At 34.1% G+C, this 6,500-nt stretch overlaps 1 pseudogene; it reads left to right on the forward strand.

The window, feature by feature from the left end:
* Positions 1-2,660: 2,660 nt before the first annotated feature.
* On the forward strand, positions 2,661-6,228 carry LOC122282203 (annotated as a pseudogene).
* The last annotated feature ends 272 nt before the right edge of the window (positions 6,229-6,500 follow it).

Here is a 6,500-nt window from a genome sequence, read left to right on the forward strand (position 1 = left end):
TGTATACTTCTTCGGTTCTATGTTATATGAGATTATCAACACCAACATCCAAAATAATGTTGTGCAGCCAACCCACCTGATGGCCTTGTCACCATGATAAGGAGGAGTTGTATCATCAACCATCAACCGACATACCTCCTTGTCAAAAAGCTCATCCTTTGGGATAGTTTGCTCCATGAGCTCCTCAGTTCTATCTTCTTATTAAACCATTTCCAATGTAGGATATGAGCTGAATTCATGAGAATGTGATGAATCTCAGCTATCTTGTTAGTTTAGAATATAATACTCACCCCACATATAGTGAAGGTGAATGCTTCATCTATGGCACTCATCTCACTAAATCCCTCATAGAACTCGTACACAAAGTTAGGATAAGGAACCCTTGATTAGTCATAGATGGGATCCCATCCCTTATCAATGAATATAGATTCCAGGGTCCTGCCCTCCCAAATGATGTCATTGACATGATTGAGCTTGACGAACCTTTCACTAATTATCTGTCTGGGAGGCTAGTTTAGTGCAATCAACAATGTTCCCTCTGATGACCTAGAATGTTTCAATCCAGAACTAGACATAATGTATAAAATCTGCGGTTAAAAAATGAACATTAAGAATAATAATATATAGTTGAAGCATTTTGATACACTGGTATTCTAAGTAGATTTTATATTCTGGGTTGTGTTTGAATTATTGGAGACCTTGTTTGAATATCAAACAGTATGTAAACAAGCCGTAACTTGAACACTTATTCGGGTTGATGTTCGAATGAACAAAGTCTTCATTCCAACAACAAGTAGATTGCAAGAAAATGGTAATGATGAACATGTTGGTGTTCAAACTAACGTAAATAATGTGTGAACACCAATTCGTGTGTAAACTTACTATTAAGTTGAACACTTATTCGGATTGTTGTTCAAACGAACGTATTCTTTGTTTGAATAACAAGCATATTGAGAGAAAATGAAAATGTTGAACATGTATTCGGGTCGGTGTTCAAACTAACATAAACAATGTTTTGAATACCAACCCATATATAAACATACTATTAAGTTAAACACTTATTCGGGTTGATTTTCAAATGAACGTATTATTCGTTCGAATAAATGCAAATTGTGAGAAATGGAAATTTTGAACACGTATTCGGGTTTGTGTTCGAACTGATGTAAACAATGTTTGAACACCCACTTGTATATAAACTTACTATTAAATTGAACACTTATTTAGGTTTCTATTTGAAATAATATAGCATTCGTTCAAACAACAAGAAGTATTTGAACAAAAGTTATTCTTGAACCAATATTCGGGTTGGTGTTCTAACTCAACTTGACATCATTTGAACAATATAATTACTCATAGTGGGGAATGACATGGTCCAAACCAACAGATTGTTCGAATGGATAGAGCTTAAGTTCGAATGTTAAGTTTACAATGTTCAAACTCTACAACTTGGTGTTTGAATGTATGAAAAGAGTGTTTGGAAACTTTAAAAATACGAGTGTTTAGAAGAGAAGTCCAAACTCGTTTAGAGGGAGGTGTTCTAACTTAGAACTCGAGAAGATCTCAATGGCTAGATCAACTCGTTCTTGAAACTAAAACCCATCAATCTTGAAGATTGATTGGTTTATGGGAGTGAGTTTACTCCCACATCCACACTACCATCCACTGTGTGTGGTGGCTGAAAAATAATGGAATGGGGTTCGAATTAAAAAATAGGATCTGAACCCCATTAGAACAAGGAACAACATACAATGGATAAAGTACATTCGTTTTGGCAGCTAGAGAGGTGTCTGACGACGGTGGTGGCGAAGATGGTAGTGAACGGCAGTTGGGTGTTCAAACTAGCTTGAGAAATAACTCAAATAAGTGAGAGAAGTTTGAATGATGAGCATACAGAGGGAAGGATTATAATATTTATTCACACTGGTTTCCATTCGAACTAATAATTTATTGCTCAATTAGTATATCATTTGTTTGAATGACATAAAATAATTTCTATTTCTCTATGTTATGTACTTGAATCTATTAATCTCATTTATTAATCTCCATAAATGTTTAAACTTATGATAAAAACTAAAGCTATCTAATGTATGTTTTAGTATATTATAAATATATCTATTCTATATATAGTATTATAAATCTATCAAACTGACTATTATAAATCTCATTCAACTATTAAAATCATATATTTTTAAATTGTAATTCTATAGCAGATTATAAGAGATCATGTATGCTTGTATCCCATTAAACTATTCAAACCCATTGACGAAATTATCCAAACAACACAATTGTCCATATTGTTATCAAACCACGTCCAAAAAATATGAACAAAATATTAGTCTCATATATAGAAAATATTCTTAAGATGGTGGAGGTATAAATTGTCATGACATCATCATTTGTATCTTGTGAAGCATTTTTTAGCGTTGAGTTGCTAACTCCCTTTGTAGCACTTCTTGTTGTCACTTCCTTAATCGTGTCTCCAAATCAACTTCATTCGACCATATGGTCTCCTCAATTTCTCTTTGCCTTGATCTTAGTTACTCGATCTCAAGTCTTGTTTCATCTACTTCCCCAGAGAAGTTACTTAATCTGCTCTTAATTAGTCTAAAAAAAGAGGTAGAAGGTTTTATGTACCGCTTCAGACCCCTCAGATATCCAAAATGGGGACCCGAAACTTGGAAAAAATCTCCACATTGCTCATTGGTGATTCTTTAGAAGCAAATTCATTGCAGAGCATGACCATCTTATCCTACACAACTTTTACATTGTTTGCTTTTAGTTCAGTACCAATCGTAAGTGATTTAGCATATTAAATTATGGGGTTATACTCTGCAGGATTTTCTTCTTCCAATAAACATTAAAAAAAAAATATTATGGATTCTAAACCGGTAGTTTAAGGCAATGACAAATAAATCAACGTATTGTTACCAGTTTCTAGGAGAGACAATGAAAAGATCTTAAACCAGAATGATGATAAACCTTTCGGTTTAATCTATTTATTTTATTAACACAACTCAAATCCTGCAAAACATAGCAAAATTATAAGTCTATATTACATAAGGAAAAATGAATATAGTATAACCTTGAAATAATGCAATTACTTGATATATAACTTCTCAAACATATCACATACCTTTTTCCACTCGTATGCTGCATGCCTTGAAAAGGATTCTAGCATGCCTTTTCGGAATTTTCAAAGTTTTGGTAGTGTTCATGGCATCGAACTTATACTTATGGTATGTATTATTCATCAGTTCATCAAAGGTCTGACTCTCCTCTTGAATTCAAAAATTAAGTTCAAACATATCCTTAAATATTACAATAGATTTATAAATAGTTTATACATCATACAACACACTATGTTTAATACTAAAAAAAATCACATTTTTACTTACAAGCAATGCTTCTTTATATGCTCTATAAAATCTTGTAGAACTTTGGACTAAGATTATGTAGCCATAGGTGCATAAGTACGAGTAAGACTACTAACGTAAGATGCTAGCCAAGCCTTTGGATCTCTATTGCCACCGGTGTGGTCGTTATCAATATTAACTTTAATTTGTCCCGTCTTATGCACCTTGTCCAAGCCAATGCCTCTTATAATGTCTCGAGGTCTATTAGGTTGTGTGATAGCTGCTTGAGGGAAAAATAGAATGTATTTAATATGTATTTTATCATAATATTTGCCAATATTTAATATGCTCTATAAGTTCTCAGCGACAATATTTGCCATTAAAACAATATAGTCAAGCAGCTGGTAGATTCGATCTCTTTTTGAGTTTATATTGAATATTACAGAAATCTCCTTGGAGATCAACACTTGGGCCCATTAGACACCACGGAGCTGGATCAACTTGAGCGTCAACTAGAGACATCATTGTAGCTAATTAAATCAACAAAGGTAATAAATTCATTTTCTTTACTGTGAAGTGCTGTAATTTCAAACTTTAACATTTGTTCTTTTCAGAGGGAACTGTGAAATTGAGAAGAAATTGAGAAAAAGCCATTTTATTTACTGTCATTACTTTAAATATCGTCAATGAAAACTTATTAGATTTAACATAGGGATCATCAAAAACTGGGGATAGGCCTGGGCCTGATAATGAATAGGCAATTACGACTTACATGTACACCCCAAGGGTAAGGCTCTGGTACATTTTAGAAACCGAAAGGTCTTAGGTAAAGATCTAAAGAAGGTCCAAGCTACATATACCTCTTAATATTCAAGAATAAGAATTTCTTTTCATAAAATGTGAGATGCCATGTACCACATTCGTATACATTTCTTTTTATCAACCACGCAATCCTGGCATTACATCTTATGCATGGGAGTTTATCAAATATTGAGCCTAACATGATGTTCTCACACGAGGTCGAGCATGTCTGCATAGTGTTTGTTGAAGTATATAGCTCATACACTGAAAGTATGTAGGAAGATAGCGGAGCGTAGCATAGTGGAGCGACGGTTTGGGTTAGTATAAATACACGTACATTATAGTAGCGGGTATTTTTATAATTTTATTAAATACGTCCGTACGGCTAGGGTTAGTATAAAGACACATTATGTAACTTTAATTGGTTGATTGGGAATTTGTGCTACTCGCTCATTGTGGATGTAGGCACATTGTCGAACCATGTTAAATCTCTATGTCGATTTCTATTTTTCTTTTTATCATTCCGTATAATTCATCAGCAATTGCCGCACGTTTCATAACGGTGTCTAACAAACTTTTCCAAAGATAAGCTTAATTAGACATGAGAGAGGACATCACCGGGGTACTTGTGGTCACTTAAACAAATGTTTTCAGACACTTAATGCGTAGTTCAATCCAGGATCATAACATGGCTACTTTTTTCTTTTCTCAACCATAACTTTCTTGCATCTATATTTTCACAACCAATATGATCCTGTAAGTACATCTTTCTTAATTTTGAGTTCTCTTCCAGTTGTGTTGGTCAAGCAAGACTCTGGCGTTAATGAGATTACTGTCATAACCAAGCTCAGTTCGAATAAGTTTGGTTTGGTTATGCAAGTTCTAGCTCTCACTACCCATATACTATACTTTTTATCATCATTCTGAAAAACTAAAAATTTTTGTATTTCAGATAGGAGAAGCATTGGATGTCCATCATATATATAATTACTGGTCTGCATGATCATGTTGACATGATGTTTTCTTCTCAGGGGGTTAAAAAATAAAGTACTCGAATTCATTGCTCTTTTTTATTTCTCAATATATACTTGATCAGTGTCTCAGGGATTTTCTAACTGGTTATTACATGATGATTTCCAGACTCAAATTTTGCTTAATCAGCTTGCTGATCTTCAAAGTAGGGTAAGCACCTCTGAACACGACGTACATGATCTGTTATTTATGAGCTTCCATGCATGCCACACGCTAGATATTGATAAATACTGCACTATTTTTGGGTCAGGACCAAATGCTGGTGCAAGCTCACAACGCATTAAGGAGAGAGGTACCAATCCCAACTCAATGTCCAAATTTGATTCCAATAATGACCTCATTATTATATCATGTCACAAGCTGTTAAATATATTATCTGATCGATTGAAAAATTCATATCCAGTATATATGCATTTATAGTACTGTTAATATTATTGATGGGTTTATATTCTCCATCACTCTTGCTACTAGCTCATATGTAGACCAAGATTTTTTTATGATTTTCTGACTAAATATTTTTTACAATATAGCCAAAAGTAGACATAGCATGTGGATATCATTATATTTAATGTTCGGATCGAAAATTCCTTAAATAGGCAACATTGATGTAGAATTCATGCATTGTGAATTCGGGTCAAAAAAATAGATGATCTCGATCCCTTATATATGGTAGGCCTTCAACATAAGAACATGCCCTGAATCTTTCCTATGTTACAGTTAGAAGAAAGTAATGCACAAATTCCAATCCGACTAGCATGGGAAGCCGGAGGAGCTCAGAGCAGCCAGTGCAGCCACCTTCCTTCTCAATCTCAGGGGTTCTTTCAACCTTTGGAAGGCAGTTCCACACTGCAAATTATTGGGTACCTCCGACCGGCCTATTAATATGCAGTAATCCTATTAATTCATACTATAATTCATTCTCTCCCTTAATGTCCTAATTATCATCACTGGTTGCAGATACAATTCAGTGGCTTCAGAGGAGATGAATGTTGGAAGCTCAGCTCAAAATGTCAAAGGGTTCAATCTTGGGTGGATGCTTTGATATATATTATGGGCAAGCATATATAATGTTCACTCTGTGGATATATATAATATGTATCAGATCTCTCCTTCGACTATTTTATTTGTGATTTATAATGCAGCTTGTAATTCATTACGTCAAAGACAATACGCAAATATGTAAGTAAGGAAGTGTTGAGGACATAAATTATTAAATTTACCACATCTCATTCGTTGAATCTTTTCAGACAAGTGATGATTTTGCAGAGTATGATAATAGAACTATTGAATTCCAATTTCGAACCTAACTATACC

Source organism: Carya illinoinensis, chromosome 11 (assembly GCF_018687715.1).
Source record: "Carya illinoinensis cultivar Pawnee chromosome 11, C.illinoinensisPawnee_v1, whole genome shotgun sequence".
NCBI lineage: Eukaryota > Viridiplantae > Streptophyta > Magnoliopsida > Fagales > Juglandaceae > Carya > Carya illinoinensis.